Here is a 17,675-nt window from a genome sequence, read left to right as displayed (position 1 = left end):
ATTTTATTGGACAGTACAGTTCCAGAGTGTTAATGATAAAGGCCTTTTCAGCAAATTCTTTAGTTCACTCATTTATTCATGCACATGTTTTATATATTTTTACATTCATTAATTCAACAAATATTTCTTGAGCACCTTTCTTGTTTCAGGCACTGAGAATATGATGATCAAAGTGACTAGGGCCCTACCCTCATGGAGCTTATACTGTCTCATGGAATAAATGAAAACCAATTAAATAATCACACAGCTGGTGGAAATTAGGAGAATGTGAGGGCTGTAAGATTATCCTATGTGGCTGATTTCTGTGAGGAAATCCAGGCTTTCAACTGCTTTAAAGTCTTCTGATTTCCCCCAGGGGAGTGACCTCTGACCTGGGATCTGAAAGATGTTTGGCATTTTGAAAAAGGATAGATTTTATCATTTGACACTACAGAGATCAAGCAGGGTTGGTTGAAACAAATTTAGATAATTATCAGACTGACTACACGTGTAAACAAAATCACTGTTTCTCTTTAGAAAGAAGAGGAAGAATACCAGGAGCCTGGTGGCTTAGAAGCATTAAAGCTGTCAAAACTGAAAGTAGAGCAGTTGATCACAGTATATCCAGGGAGTTTCTAAGTCATTTTGTCTCACAGTGAATAAAGGCACATAAAGGCACAGACTCTTTTAAGTGCTTCTTTCTCTTTTGTTGACGTAAGGTGTAGAAACACACATACACACACGCACGCGTGCCTGGGTATAATTAAGAAATAAGAAGTTAGGTAAATTACACTTCCTTAAAGAAATATTTTGATGTTCTCAGAAACCTATACCCGTCCTGAATACTAGGTAAGTTTCTGATATGGACAAACTACGTCTCTTGTAAACATGCCATATGAAACAGCACTGATCTCTTCCACCTAAATATTTCCCAGTGCCCTATGGTGGTCACCTGTGAAACAGATGCTCTGAAGGTTCAGGAAACAAAACTATCCAAAAGGAGCATAAATAGTCATCAGAATCTAGTTTGCATGTAGAATTCCAATCTCCCTGGAAGTTCTAGCTGATAATCTAATTTAACCATGAAATGATATATGATAATTTGAAAATAATTATGTACTCTTAAATGAGAAGCCACCTAAAGCACAGCAGCACAGAATTAAAGTAGCATGTAACACTCTCTAATTTTACCATCTGTAATTTTAATTTGGGGTTTGGAGTCAGGGTGGCAATGCCTCTTCAGAATATTCTGATTTTCGTAAAAATATCCAGGCAGAGTATCTAGGAGAAGTACACTCTATCATCCTCAAAAGAGTAAGAAAAGTGTATCTTGCACCTCCCCCAGTGCAGTACTTCATGAATCTGTCCGGTTTTAGGAAATGCTGCCAGATGGCTGAGCTCTAGTCCCTTTCCATCCCCCTTTTCCTGGCATGTCTGAGAGCATCTGAATTAGGCTAGAGGCATGCCTATAGCACTGTTACACCCTGCTTAGTTAACAGAAATCACTACATTACATACCTATGGACCGTTTCAGGGGTATGTGTTGGATAGAGCCACTAGGAACTCATGAGTCAATGCAGTGTTGAATGCTTTTGTCTCATCTACAAATATTGACATATATCCTTCCCTGAGCCAACAAGGAAGATCTCCATGAGTGATGAGACAGATGGGACACTGCTCTATAATTCAATTCAGATACCCTGAAGCCTCTGAATTTAATTGATTGTGCTGAGTTCAATTTTCTATAAAACCAACACTGACTGTTGTTTTCATCAGAATACATGCTCCCTCCCCAGAGGCAGGCATTGCTACTCGGAGATCCCTGGGTTGTTATGACCCTACACTCAGGCTTTCTAATCTATAGTTTCACATGGAAGAATTCTCTGTGTGTGGAGGGGAGGCAAGGAGGAACAGCAGTTTGGGGAGGAGAATTCAGTTCATTTCACTGGTAGTCACTAACCCCTCTCTGTCCAGTCACTCATCCAGGCCCAAACTATTATATTACACATTTTGTAGCCTTTTGTATGTAGCTTATTACATAAGCAAATGATCTTGTGGGTTAACTTTTTATAAGGTAAAATTTCAAATATATCCGAAAGCAAGGCACACTAGTGGGATGAAGCTCTATGTACTCCCATCACTCAACTTCCCTGTGATCAACTCATGTCCAGTCTTATTTCATCTGCACCCCTACCTACATACCCTTTTCTGTATTATCTTGAAGCAAATTCATGAATAGTTTGCACTTAGATGGAGGAGGTCATGTTTCCCCTAAAGTTGACTTTGACTCTTCACTTTGACTCTTCTCTTCCCATTGAGAAGAAACTATGATCCTTGAGATTCCCTAACATTTTATTTCTACCCTTCTTCTAGCACCAATCACTTCTTGTCTGCAATTATAGGTCTTTGTACATCCTATCTTTCCTACCAAATCTTTAGTTCCTTGAAGGCAGGACTTAGGACTAAATCATCCAGCGTTCAGTAAGTACATGTTGAATGAAAGAAGAAATGAACAAAGATGTGTCACAATGACTAAAATCCAAATTCAGATTAAGATAGGTACACATCCAGCACCAGGAATCAAAGAAACACACATCTCTTTATCTGTGATTTACTCCTTCTGTTTATAAATCTTAAGTAGAGAACTTGAGTTTCTCCCAAATGGCCAAAGCAATCTTTACAGAAAATATATTTATCTTGAATGATAAAGGACTTAAATATGGTGGGAAGATGTATTTGTTATTTACGATAATGTAAGAGAAAAGCAGTGGTTTCATTTAGCTATGCATTAAAAAAATACAAATTTGAAAATGGCTATCCACATGTTGCTTGGAACAACAAGAGAAGCTTGGAAAGGACAATGTTCTTCCACGGGGGAAGAAAATGGACTTTGGAGTCAGGCAGGCTTGGCTGCAAAGCCTAGCCCTGCGTACAGCAAGTTACTTAATCTCTCTAACTCTCACCTTCCTAATTTGTAAAAGCGAAAGGAGTTTTTTCTTGCTTCACAAGATTGTGAAAGATTAAATGAGATAGCATATGTGAAATCTCCCAGCACTGCCTGTCATATGGTTGGCAGTCTTACACATTGGTAACACTATTAGCAACTGCTTATTAAGAGCTTCCTATATGTTGGTACAGGATTAAGCAGGATACAAGTACTATTTTAATCAATCTTCACAGTAACTTTGAGAACAGTGTAGACATTACTGTTTTGTTGATGAGAAAACCAGGCTCTAGAAAACTAAGTAACTTATTCAAGGTCACATAACTAGTAAGAGGTGGAGGTGGGGTTTGGAGATTTCAACTTGGGTCTCTGACACTGAAGAGGAATTCTTTGTAATTGCTGGGTTGCCTGACTTTCATTAAAGTTTCTTTGAAATTTTGCATAGAAAAGGGCCTTTCTTAAAACTTTAAGGAAAATATCTTTCCTTTCAATCACTTATTGCTGTTGTAATCATACAGAACAGAACCTAAGAAATACGTAGTTTTCAATAATTGGGAATTTTTTTAAGTGGGAGAGTTAACAATGGAAGGATGAACTTTTATTGTAAACACGTATAAGAACAGTGACCAAACGGAAAATTAGTATACTTATTTAAGGGATGTATAATAATACACAGAGACTTTTTGGTAACACTAATTCTAGTGATGTAGCAGAAAAATATACCTAAAGGCACAACTAAGGCACCAATAGAAATAGTAACATCAAAAATGTATAAAATTTATAAAATTTGGAAGATCTTAAGTGAAAAAGTAGTGCTTAGTGCATGATATATAATGAACATGGAACAGGTAGTTGTTGGGTAACATGAAGGATAAGTCATAAAACATCCAATATATTAAGCCACTCAGAATCTGAGGCAGTGTCCAGTGCCTAATTAAGTCTGAGGAAAACCTCTAAGAAAATGTATTTTCTTTTTCTCCTTCTCCTTATTAAAAGTTCTGGCATTTCCTAAGTCTATTAGTTCCATTGGTTATCCCAATACAAAAGTCTAGAAAGGCTTCCTCTAAAATATTCAGGTTGGCTATGAAAGGTTGTCATCACTGCCCTCTTTGAATAAAAATATTTAAAGGGTTTGTTCTTCTAGAAAACGCAGTCCAGCCTAAAAACTTGTCTTTAAGATTGAGCTGGAGTGGCTGGTCCCTACAAGTCTCCCTGTTCTGAACAGAGATCCACTGTAGTAAAAGAAAACTCTGAGTCAAGTGTCTGAAGAACAGGGTGTGATTTAGCTAAAACTGCCAATTTTGTTACAGCATGTTTGGAAAAGTTGCCCCCGAACCGGCTGTCATGAGTATTTGTTAAATTTAAATAATTCCCATTGAATCTTTGGAAAGCAAATAGTTGATGTCCAAGAATCTCCCAGGATAAGCCGCTGGAAAGTCTCACCAGGGAAGGAACCTCTGTCCGTGGCACTCACCTCTACATGCTCAGGGCCCAGCACCCGGCAGGCGTCATAGAACTGTGCTGACTGTGGAATAAGGGGAAATTATTTATGCCCCAGTTCAGCTAAACCAGGAACCTAGCTTTGTCCTTATTCTTACAGTTAAAGCTTTCCCTAAGTGATCTCCAAACTCCTGGGTATTATAGTAAGCACCCCTCAAGTAAGTTTTAGATAATAATCTTGATATGGTCCAAGTCACATGTGGCAAAGATAAACCTGCCCTAGTATTGTCACATCCTAAAACTCCCCATGGATTTGGACGCTGGCAGAGATAAAGCAGACCCCGAGATGGTCTCAGCTGGACAAATGCTGAGTGGAACAATTGCTCCCTCCAGTTGCTTTTGACACAAGTATTTGGTGGGGTGGGGAGTGGAGAAGGAGAGTATGTTTGCTATTCACAAATGGGCTCTTTTCTTTTTTATCCTGCAGGCTTTGGAAGCTAACAGTAATTCATTAATACTACAGGGTCCTCAAGGTAGGACACACAGGTCAGACACCCTGTACCCTGTGGGGCACCCGGACTTCTGATCCACTCAGATAAAGGGAGAGACGAAGGAGCAGTAGCCACCTGCCTTTATCAGAAACGGTGCTTGGTGCCCTGTTAGTGCTCTGCCAGTCAGTCGGCTTTGGCTTGGGTGTGGGCTGGGCAACTCCCCAGTAAGAGGACCTCAGGTGGAGAAAGGCTTGAGGGAGGTGGGCAGCGTGATAGGTGAATAACCAGATTGAAACATGAGCCAAATATATTCATCTGGTCCTTATCTCATCTTTAATGTAAGCATGTGAGGAATTAAGTTACTCCTGTATGTTAGGGTGCCTCAGTTTCCCCAAGTTTTGCTCTCCCCAACTTTAGCCATGGTGGAGAATACACTTCTAGCCCAAGGGCTGCTGCCTGCAGCAGGAGATAATGCTCTTGCATGCGTTACTAAGCACAGCGTGAAATTAGTCCCCAAAGGGAGGAGGCGTGACCAATGCGTGTCAGATGTTCCGACTTTCTCTGAGACTCCAGCCAGGGGCAGGGATGTGGCTATCGGGAAGACAGGATTTGGGGAAACAAAAAATCTGCAGGCAACCAGAGTTCCAGGCTAACCCCAAAGTATAAAATGTATGGGGCAGGTGTATGTGGGAAGGAGAGGGGGTGGGAGGCAGTAGAATAAAAGAGTGAGGGAGGGGGAGATCTTTGTAAGCCATTTATTAGAGCCCTTGTTAACTGGCCTGGCCACTCAACAGCAGTATGACCTTGGGCAAGTTAACTCTTCTGGGTCTCACTGTCCTCCTTTATAAAATGTCATCAGGTTGTTAAGAAGTCTAAATGAATACATGGAAAACACTTAAGTCTGCACCTGGCCCATAGAAAAATCAAACTCAATAAACATTAGCTCTTATTATCTAGCTCAGGCTTACTTTTATGATGTGATTTGATTAGCTTGTCTACAGTTTGTATCAAGACATGGTTACTCTGGAACATAGAGGTTCCACTGCATATCACTTAATAGTTTTGAGTAAAATCATGTACGTCTGTGCTCGGAAAGGCTGGAGATGCTTAAGAAATTTTCTTAAGAAGGATTACATCTGCCGCTAGATGTGAATTATTTGGCTAATTCAGTGTTACAACCAACAAGAAGAATTCTTAAAAAAGGCTTTCCTTACATCTGCCCTCACTTGGTAATATAATAGGATGCTTAATGGCTCACTCTCTCACTTGTTTAAAAAAAGGCAATTAAGGAACTTTACAAAACATTTGGTTGCAAAGCCTGAAGAGCATGCACAACTCAAGAGCAGTTCCTTTCTTCTGCAGGAATACCTTCTCATTAGGTCTTGGGTCAGCCTGCATCTGAGCTTTGGGAGACAGCATGCTGGCCTGGGGCAGGCCTCTGTACCAATTTACAGCAGGATCTGATCAAAAAGCCCATGAGAAGAAGAAAAGTGAGGTAAGCTTCCAAATAACTACATGGTCAAGACTTCACAGGACTTGAAATTCAACATCTGATCTAGGCCAGAATGTGCTTTTGAGAAACACAGGGGAGAAATTATTGTAAATGCGAGATGTTAGCTGGCCCAGTAGAAGGGGGATAACAACGTAAAAAAATTTTTTTGATTTTTATTATTTAAATCCTGGGGTGAGAGGGGACTCAATAACCATTTAGGTTAATCTTCGCTACCTATCTTACCAAGGGAGTCAAAACACTTGATACGAGGTCATTTGAGATGTAAAACCAGAATAATACAGATGCGTAATTATTTAATCCAAAACATAAGTCACAATAAACAGTGGGGAGGAGTGGGGCAAGATAGGTCATGGGATTAAGAGGTATAAACTACTAGGTATAAAATAAATATGAGGATGTAATGTACAGCACAGAGTGTATAGCCAATATTTTATAATAACTTTATATGGTGTTTAATTTATAAAAATATCTAATCACTATGTTGTATACTTGAAATTAATATAATGTTGTAAGCCAACTGCACTTCAAATAAAAATTTTTTTAAATCACAACAAACTTGGCTAATTTTGGTTAGGAAAAAAAATCCTTGGTGTGTGTTCACTGGAGTCTACCTTCATAGTGTAACCTAGGGAGGAACTAGAGCTGGAGTTACTGGAAAGTAATTATTATATAGTGGCTTCTATAATTAGTCTATGATTAATAGGTTCCTGGACGGAAATTAACTCTGAGAAAAGCATCATAGGGAAACTCAGTTTTAATCTAGGGTTTTTCAAGCTCATACACCTGGCAGTGGCCTAAGGAGCAAAATGGGTTAACTGAAGTGGGTTGTTACCCAAGGGTTTGTGTTCAGTCTGAATTTTGCTCTTATCTTATTAAAAAGAAATGTTTTCAGGACAAACACTGTGAATGCTTCATAAGTAGAAAAAGAGTTATAAGTTAAATTACCATGTTTCATAAAGAGGGAAAGAATTAAAAGAGGAAGAAGTTGAACTTGATACTTTGCAAGTTTCGTGGCAGAACCTTGGAGTTTGGATCTTGCCCGTTGGTGATGGTGTAATCCTGAATAGGTAATTCAGTTTCCCTACGTATGGACTTGAGTAAATAACTTAATCTTTCTGGTATAGATTAGGAATACTTTATGAACAGTGTCTACACAGCAAAAAATAAAGGAGTGCTGATTGCTTGCTTTAGGTGATCGGTGAAGATAGCAGAACCAGCCAAGACAAGTCTGAGATTTACTGCCCTTGACCTGTCTGCCTTAGTTACTTACATGGCCTTAACTAGCCAGCTTGGTGCAGACTTCCCTTCACTTTGTACTCAGCAAATTTGACTGCTGTGTTGTTTTTCTCCCCTGTGAAAATGAGCAATGTTTATACTACTAAGATCTAAAAGAAAAATTTTGAAGATGACTAAGAACTAGAGTGGAAAATTTTCATTTATGAAGCCCCCACTTTCTACTTTCTTTTGTCACTCAAAGGGTGGCTCCTCACTCCCTGGGGTCACCTTCAGCTTGCTCAGTGGCCCTCAAACTTGACTAACTTCAGACCCACCTGGAGGGCTTGTTCAAACAGATGTTTGGGCCCCACCCCCAGAGTTTCTGATTCAGTAGGTCTGGAGGGGGTATCTGAGAATTTATATTTCTAGTAAGTTCCCAGTGATGCTGGTGGGGCTGTTCTGAGGACCACACTTTGAGAACCACAAAGGGAACTGGCCTCCTGTCAGCTACTTAATTGTCCCCATTATATCTTCCCTTCCCCTCTTCCCACCCCCAGACCTTTATCTCTTCCTTGGGCCCTTGATTCCATCACTGCAAGTCACCAGTGGGGCCCCTGACCTCTAGCTGCTCCCTCTGGGTGGCCCCTGCTGGGAGCTGATGTGAAGGAGGCCTTACTTCCCCACACCCCCTCTAATGCAAGACTCCTGATTTTTTAAATGAAAGGACAGAAATGACCAGAGGGAATTATAAACAGAAGCGGATAAGGTGAAACTAAAGCTAACGTGATCGTTTTAAGACATGGAAGCTTGGGTTGAAAAACCACATCTCTGGCCGACTGGAGATGGTGGCTCCATTATAATGACCACTGTGTGCCATAGTAGTGACTCCTACTTCCTGGCCTGGAGAAGACATTAGAGGGAGTCTAACTGAGCCCACTCATTCTGTACTGAGGAGTGAGATCCAGATGGTGTGCCCTGGCTTGTCCAGGGTTAGTCAGGTGAAAAGGAATAGAGCCAGGCATCAAACCTAAGATCCTCTGACTCCTGCCTGACTGGTTCTTTCCACCACATCACTGCTCCCCATGGTTCCTTCCTCTTCCTTTGCTGTAAGTTCAAGAATCTGGTTTCTTCACAGACACTACCGAGATGTGTAAAGTCTCACAATACAGAAATCTTATAGGCCTGTCTGGGCTTAGACTCCAATTTTCTGAAGAATTGGAGGAAACAAAGTGACGTCTGAATGTGAGGATAAGGAGAGACTACAGAAGAGGCCCAGAGGTTTATGAGAGATTCCTCACATTTTCAGGAACCTTACAGTGAGCTCCAAAACATCTTCCTATGGTTGCCACACAACCAAGATGGAAATCAAGAAAGGAAAAAAGGAAGCTGAGGGTGAGGTCTGGATAAAGATTTCCCTTTCCCTCTCAAGTTTCTCTTCTAGCACATGATGCTGCAGAAGCAAGATTCAATGACATCAGCATCTCTGGTGAAAAGGAAGACAGAAGTGGAGGGTACGTAGGAAGGGAATTAGCAGTCTGGAGGCACCCGACCTAGCAAATGTAACGTGGGCGTCTAGCAGCTTAATTAGTGGAAGCACCATCTGAATGTGGCCTCAGCTGCAGGTTTGGGCCCAGATTCATCTGTGACTTGACCTAATTCAAATCAACAAGTAAATATTAAGCATTGATTATGTGCTGGGTAAGTGTTGTGGGACATTAAGCATAACATAGGTTCTTCTCACAAGGAATTTATTATCTAGAAGAAGAGAGAAGAATTGTATATAAACCAAGGTGCAAGACAGAATGTGACTGCGCAATTCAGGAAAGCTCTCTTGGAGCCCTAGGCTATGGCTGTGGATGAGCTCCTGGCCAACATTCTGTGCATCTGGGCAACTATCAGCTGGTTTAGAGAAGCTGAAGTAGCAGGCCTGTGCTACGGAGTTGGTGGTCGCAATTAGTTGTGAGATTTGGTGGTAAAGGGTTATCAGTTGACTGCAGAAGCAACTACATACTTTCAACTAGCTTTCTGTGATCGTTGAGGCCAATTTTCAGTTTTAGTCTATATATGTGCTCCCTAATTTGGGTGAGGTCCCTCTTCCTACTCACAAATCTGTGCTTGCACATGACCGGTTGTTGTTCTTTTCATGGGGGTAGTTAGGCAACTAAATGATTGCAATTGCAAATTCAGGGGTTTGGAGACAAACACAACTGTGTTAGTGGTTGTGTAACCCCAAGGTGGAAAAGGAAAATTAATAGGCAACCTGTGAAAATCATTTCTAATGTTTTCCCTTCTGGACTATCAAGAAATAAAATTACACACTTGGTCTTTGGAACATGATAGACGGGTAGACATCTATCTTAAACAAGGAACAGGGCAATTTTCTAAACAGCTGATGATGCCTTGTTATTTGAGTCAGTAGGATCTATATCAACAACAACAACAAAAATAAAACCAAACCATGAGATCCTGAATATTTTGGGGCCATTCCAACCTCAGTTTAAGTGGGTCTAGAAATAAAGCATAAGCACACCCAGGGTAGGGAGTCTGAAATTCTGCATGGCAGAAATGGCTGAGTGACCACCCCAAATTCATCTTCCTCCTTCCATAATGGAATTGTTGTCAGGAGGTGGACTGAACTCCAAAGAAAGAGATGATCCAACAAAGATTCTCATGTTCCTACAACCCTAGAACCACTTGCCCCTGCCTGCCCCCTCTTCCTTGATGGAGCCCCAGAAAGGTGCAAATAGGGTAGATGCAAAGGAACACTTCCACTTCTCGTTTTTGCATCAGGCTGGACCCTTCACGTGGCTGGACTCTTTTGGAAATGCTGGAAGAAAGGGGTAGGGTCATTTTGGAGTTCCAGAGCCCTTGGAGATAGGCATGCTGGTTGGGTGTAAGGGATAGGATGTGGGAAGGGATAGAAAGGAAAGCTTGTGCTGGAGCCAAAGTGATACAAATGCCCAGAGGCTCCAACGACCTAATACCCAGGCACCTTGGGCAGGACACTCTTAACTGTCTTGTTTGACAGGATGGTTAGGCTCCTGAGAAGTGAGTAATAAAAAAAATTAATTTTATCAAGAAAAAAAATGAAAATATGCTCCAGTAGGTGAAAAAAATTGTTAGGTGTTTTTGTGTATGTGTATGCGTGTGTGATTCTTATTATCATGACCAGAGGACTTATTTCCACATACAATAAGTTTATGGGGAAAAGACAAAACATAAAAATGATTACTCATAAACTAGAGGAAAAGGTCCTTGGTGATGTCTAAGCTGCAGAGGCAATAGCTTGCAACCATTAAATCTGTCATTTTCTATGCTCTCCCTCGCACCCACCACAGAAGCACGGGATGGGAAGTCTTGTCATACTCCGTGCTGTGTACTACCTGGCTCTTTTACAAATCTCACTGGCCCTGTCCCATCATCCTCTGACTGTGGCCTCGCTCCAGTGATACTGGTCATTCGTTAAACATATTCCATATGACAGATAACTTCCATTTTTACCCTGGCAATAATCTTTTGCTATTTCTTAACTTAGCATCCTCTTGGTGATGTTAATGGATGCACTGTAATCAGAAAAGGTAGATGGTGACCAGGACTGAGCTTCGCTCCTCACTGAATGTGGTACTGTACCACATTACCCTGCCTATTACCAACACTCCCAAACTACACCACCAGCTCCAATTCCAAAATATTCTGGTAGACAAAACTGGTCTTATTATTCCAAAACTAGTCTTAAATTTCTTCTTTGCTTGATTAAAAAATTAAACTAAATGTGTGAAAATTGGGAGGTAGGTGTATTATGTGAGTTGAAGCCTTGGCAGCAGTGTGTTAAATGTGGGAATAGTTGAAACCAAGAGTTAGACTGTGCCATGCTTAGTACTACAGGCTTCAGTGAACAACAGGGATATAAAGTAATTAGGTAATTTTTGCTTCTTCCTTTCACCTGAAAGGAAGTTAGTAAAGAGTAAAGTCCACCTGGTTCATACTAAAAATACATTGAAATGTTCAAAAATACAATAGCAAAAGATTTAAAAAAGCCAAATCTTGGTGTTAACAAAACATAAGTATTGTGATTCAAACTTTATATTTTATTGAAAGCGCCTCTACATTTGCATTTCTATTATTTCTAGTCTATTTTCCCAAAAGAGCAAACTGGAGTTAGGGGTGAGGGAACTGGCAGAACAGGAGGCCATAAAAGTGATGGATCGCCCAGAAGGGATATAAGAAACTAAATATTGATCTTTGTTCTTTCAGTGAGAACTCTCAAGTTTCTAGGGATGTCATTACAGCTATGGTGGCATTGGTTAATCTGATCTGCTATTCAGCTGTGGTCTTGCTCAGCACTGAAAGAACACTTTGTTCATGAGCTTCAGCTGACAACCAGAGAGCTTTCTAAAGCAAGGGTTATAGAGAGAACATTCCTTTCCGTGTGTTATGTAAGATATTCAAGGTATGCAGGACTCTGAGGCAATAATAAAATTTGCTTTAAAAAATGACACAACCAAAAAAATGACACAACTTATACATTCAAATTAGTATTCATCCTTCGAAGAGTCATATTGGAAGACATATATACTTATCCTAGCAAAGCACTGCTCAAAGCATTTTGGAAATTTTTGTTTCAGAGTTGCCTTTAGAACCAGGGTTAAGGTTTGTGAACCACTTATGACTAAATATTTAGCATTTTACCTCAATTTTTAGCCATGACACAGAAGATTGATTACTTGTTTTCTTCCCCTTGGATTTAACTTAAATAATTTGGGATATTAAAAAAAAACTAATTTAATCATTCATCCATTGATTCATTTAATTAATAAATATCCACTCAGTGCCCCTTGTGCCAGGCTATGTATTAGAAGTTGGGGATTCAGTGATGCACAAAACAGAAATAGTCCCTGCTCTGTTGATGCTGATGTTATAATAAGAAAGACAGACCAAAACCACCCCCACAATATCACGGTAACAAAGAAATTTGAAAAATACTTGCCAGTGGGGATAAGTGGTATAAACGAAACAGGTAAGAAGCTGAGCTAGAGAAATAATCAGAAGAAACCAGTTTGTTAAATGGGAAAGGTGATATTTAAGCATAAATTCAGCCTTTAAAGATGTCTACTTGCGATCATTAGGAGTATTCAAATGAATAAATTTTAATTTGGAAGATAATTTTGAAGCCTGACTGGACTGGGCAGAGCCTACTTTCCCACAGCAAATTTTCCTTCCATGGGATATGAAAGTGTGACCCTAATCAGCTAAGTGAGATAGCTGTAGAGAGTGATACCTCAGTTACCACAAATAATCTGTGATAGCAAATAAGCTGTATCTCACTTGGTCGTCCTGACCAATTAGGAACACCCCTTTCTTTTCTTCTTTTGGATGAAACAAGCACACACAATTTTCTCCCCAGGTGGTTGAGCCATCTTGACTATCCCATCTGCAAGGCCCCAGGATCTTTAGTCCTTCATCTACTTAAGGATCTCAGAGTCACCTGGGCAATGTACTGGAGGTCCCCATCACTGCAGAGATGGCACCACTTTATATTGTGTCCAGTACTTGCCGGCCAGACTGGGAGGCATCAGCATTATGTTTCAGTTCTCAAACTCTTTTTCAGGATGATGCAGATGATCCTAAGAAAGATTCTAAGGCTGTGCCCTGGCTCCATGAGAAACTGTGCTGAGAACGATTAATGGTGTCTGCTATGGTCTTGGAATGGGGTCACATCATGTCAGTTTGCCAATTATTGGCAATGTTGAGTTTGATCATTAGGTTAAGGTAGTGTCTACCAGGTTTCTCCAAAGTACAGGCATCTTTCTCCCTTTGTAATTAAGAAATACTCTGTGCGGTGATATTTGGAGACCATGTTAATTTCCATGTTGAGACCATGCTGTTCTCCAACAACATTTCACTGCCAAATGACTTGCTCAGGTTCATAGATAGTAAGTCACAGAATTGTGACAGGAACCTGTTTCTCCAACTCCTAGCACCAAGAACTTTCACTCTGCTATGCTGGTTCCATTTATTAGCATGTGAACATTTCAGGTAGGATGTGAAGAAGCCAAGGTTTCTAAAGACTCTAAGAAAATCTAGGTGCCACTTAGACCTTTATAGTTTATTAAATGCATTAAGAAATAAAAGCTTCATTAGAAACTCCTATTTCACAGGAAATAATTAGATTTCCCTTGGTGTGGCCAAGGAAGCAATAAATGGTAACACTGCTAGATATGAATTATTACTATTATTACTCAAAAGAAACAGACAGATATTGTAGCCAATTCTCTTACCCCCCTCCAAACAGTCTTAAACAGGTTTGGATCCTGATTCCTCTGCCCTTCTTCACTTTGAATACAGTGTAGATTTGTTAACAGAAGACTGTGTGTTGCGTGTGAGTCCCAATATCTTTCCTTAGAATCATTAACTATAACTCTCAATCAGATGGATTAATGTTCAATTTCATATTTTAAACCACACTGTGGTGGCTTTTATATGAGTCAAATTCCCATTGTTGGGTCTTTCTAAACATCAGAAGCTGTCCCAAAGACTTCCTTCAACAGTGGAGTCCATGGGGTAATTGTATCTGGATAATAGGGTTGAAACATTTCATAATTTAATGAGTTTGTAGATTTCTTATTCCCAGAATTAAAAAAGAACCTCTGTGAATGTCAAATTCGGTAATTATCAAACTGAACAGAATTTGGCTCTATTTAACCAACTGGCACACTCTCTGCAGATAACAACATGGTTTGATATTTATAAAGGGCCCATTTCCCAACCCCCTCCACTCAGACACCAGAAATTCACTACATATAAAACCTTACGTAATTCTGTAAAGAAATTCACTTCTCTGTAGCTTTCTTAGTCTCTAAATTAGATATTAAAGAAGTGGTATCATTCTCTTGGTGCAGGCTTTCAGCTTCCCCTGAAATGAAGTGACTAGTTATGGTCCAGCACACAAACTGGCTTGGATTTTATGGAATTAATGAAATAATCATAATCATAATCATAATCATAGAATACAAAGTCCCCTTGGTGTTAGAGTAACAAACAAATTCTGGGGAGAGAGATAAAAGAACAGGATGTAGATTGAGATTATAAGTGGCCTAGGCCTAAAAAACTTCTGGCATTAGGTACACACATTTAGGTTTATTTGAATTAAAAACATAAAAGCATAATTTTTGCCTTTAATTAAAAAATTTTTCCAATAGAACTATTGTCAAATGCCCAAAGAAATATTAAGCTGGGTAAGAATAATAGCTCACTTTCATATTTCAGGTGTTTTACATGAACATCATTTAACCCTCACAAACAATCCTTTAAGAAGGTATGATGATTATTCTTCTTCTTTGAAAGATGAAGAAACCAGAGCCCCAAAAGTTTAGGCAACACTGTATAAGACAATGTGGCTCGCAAACCCAAACAAACAGCATAACTGCAGGCTGAGATCCTGAGGTCCCAAAGATAGGCAATATCACTTCCCTAATTCTGCGGCCTCTCCACAGTGGGGGCAGGGAGATTTATAGTGCTTTCCATAGAAGAACTGTTAAGTGCTTCTCTTGAGTATTATGATTACTTTCCACAGCAATACTTTCATGCAGCTTATAAACCAAGAACTGGCGGTCCATCAAATGGGAAAATGACTTGTGTAAGGCACACATTATGCTCCTGGGAGATCCTGGTAGAAACTGAAGAGGCTCTTACCTTTACTCCTGGGAGTTCACTGATGGCTAGTACTCTTCTCAACTCACCATGAAAGACAAATAGCCTTCTTCCTAGTGGGAGGGTACTCATTCAATGCTTGTTTGGTGTTTCTCCCTAGTGGCCAACATTCCTGGCAGAGAAAATGAAACCAAGATAATAACCATTGTAGAGATTATGAAATTGCTTCTTATCTGAATCTATACTCTAACCCTTCTTTAGTGCTTTCATAAACCATCTCACACTGAGAGAATTATTTTTATGACTCATAGATGTATTTCCATTTTTATCCTCTTTACTTTCAAGGGGAAGATCAGAGGATGAAGAAGCTTCATCTCAGAGCTATGTTAGATTTCACTTAACCCTAATGCATAGACTGTGGACTGAAATAAAAAAAGAAATACACTCAGCTTAGTACTATGTGTAAAAATAGATTTTATAATTTTCAAAAGCTTTACAAAAATATAATCCAATTATAAAATTCATTCACTTAACAAGCATTTATTGAATTCTTTTTTTTAATAGGTGCTAACATACAAAAATAAATAAACATCACCCCAACCCTCAAGATACTTAGTATATAATATCGTGTGACCATTTATCTGGGCCTGCCTGGGGCAATCTTGGTTTACACTTGTTTCCCCAATGTAATTATAAATAACAACGCCTTTCATTCTCAAAAGTGTCCCAGTTTAGCTGATAAATTATATATGCCCCAGCAATAATATTTCCCACTAGATGATGTTTTTGAAATACTTGTAATTCTTCAATATAAATAAAAAGTACAAAACAGTGAAGGTCCAAAAAGTGTACTGATACTGTGTCTTCAGTTTGGAATCACTCTTCTTGTCACTGTGTGTCCACTAAAGTAAATTCATTGGTAAAGTGTGGCATTTGGTTTTACATTATTTTTTTTAAATGCAACTACTATTCAGTCTCTGTTGGGAAGATGAAATAAATTTGCTGGCAAACTTAAAAAGATGAGAAAATATTGCAGTAAATGGAGATAATAGTATGTATCATAAACTCAACTCCAGTTTTGGTAGGAGCCAAAGGTGACTAGGACACAGGAGCCCTTGGGGGCCAGGGAAGTGTCAGGTGGAGCAGACAAAACAATGGTTGGAGGCATTTGGGGTCATGAGCCTCTGATCTTAGAATTCAAGGTGGTGTCCACCTTTCCCTCTCTTGGACTCTTTGGTCCCTACCCATTTCTACAGGAACTGAACTCACTGGCTTTTAAAGTCAACTGCAATGTGCTCTTGTAAATGGTTGGTGTCTGCAGAACTTCTAATCACACATCATTTTATGTACTGTTGTCTGAATATGTATATGTACGTGTTTTGATATTGAAGACAGGCTATTTTTAGTTTCCTTTTGGGTATGTTTGGAGAAACTCTTAACTGTTGCTATGCTGCTATGGAAACGGTATCCACGAATACTGACATGTTTACAATTGTTTAAAACACTATAAACTTTCCAGGGCAAAGGCAAACAGCTTACTTCCTTCAAAGTTGCTCCCTGGTTTCCTTTATATTAGTTTATTTATTACTCTCAGGCCCATGTTGGAATCTGTTTCATCTGTGTCTGCATTAAAGGGCTGGTTTTATTTCTGACGTGTATCATCATTTAATTGATTTCACATTCATAACTGCAGTAGTGCTGAGAACAGATGAACGTTTACCCTGAAGTCAGAAATATTCCTTGGTCTCGCTAGGAACCGAGAATTAAACACCTCCTAGACTCTCAAATGAAAATATGGAATAATAACTTTGGAGGGTATGTAGACTATCTAGAATTTTCAAGTAGGATAGTTATTTAAATGTAACTACTGTAATTATTATTTGTGTATGCAGAATGAATTTATTCTAATTGCCTGGAAACATGTAAACCCAAAAAGGAGTTTTCTGGCTTATTCCCAGCATGGAGAGAAACAGGTGGCTAAGAATCTACAATTTTTTGGAAAAAGAATCTTAACAAAGCCACATGAATTGAAGTTATTAAGAATCATGTTTGTTTGAAGGTACCAGGAAAGAAATTTTTGGCAGGGTTGTTGTCTAGGAGTCAAAAAGTATTTTAAAGTGGAAATGTGTAATTGTGAATCATACGATGGTGAGGTCCTTATGATGTAAAAGGACACACACTCCAGCAGAGCGTAGTATTTTATAGGACTTTAAACCTACCTAGAGTACTTACTCCCTTAAAAACTTCTCTTTTCCAAAATTCAACATCTATTTTGGGTAAGCATATAGTAAAGAAAGTTTTAGCTGTCTATTTTCCTCTCTCTTCTACTAAAATCTTATTTTTTTGTCATCTTCCTGAAATGGTCATTTAAAACCACAGATCAAAAAAACACCCAGTGAAAGTCCTATGTGAACAGGAATGATGTGTGGGGAACTGGGTGACC

At 39.4% G+C, this 17,675-nt stretch overlaps 1 protein-coding gene across 1 annotated transcript in view; it reads right to left on the bottom strand.

The window, feature by feature from the left end:
- Positions 1 to 17,675, bottom strand: part of PELI1 (pellino E3 ubiquitin protein ligase 1) — a 135,922-nt gene that overhangs the window by 82,447 nt on the left and 35,800 nt on the right. Inside the window, exon 8 of the mRNA XM_015237045.3 lies at positions 15,275 to 15,404. The gene's annotated coding sequence lies outside the window, so the exon portion shown is untranslated. The remainder of the gene's footprint in view (positions 1 to 15,274; positions 15,405 to 17,675) is intronic.

The sequence above is a fragment of the Vicugna pacos genome, chromosome 15 (assembly GCF_048564905.1).
Source record: "Vicugna pacos chromosome 15, VicPac4, whole genome shotgun sequence".
Lineage (NCBI taxonomy): Eukaryota > Metazoa > Chordata > Mammalia > Artiodactyla > Camelidae > Vicugna > Vicugna pacos.
This window is presented reverse-complemented; position numbering and strand designations above follow the sequence as displayed.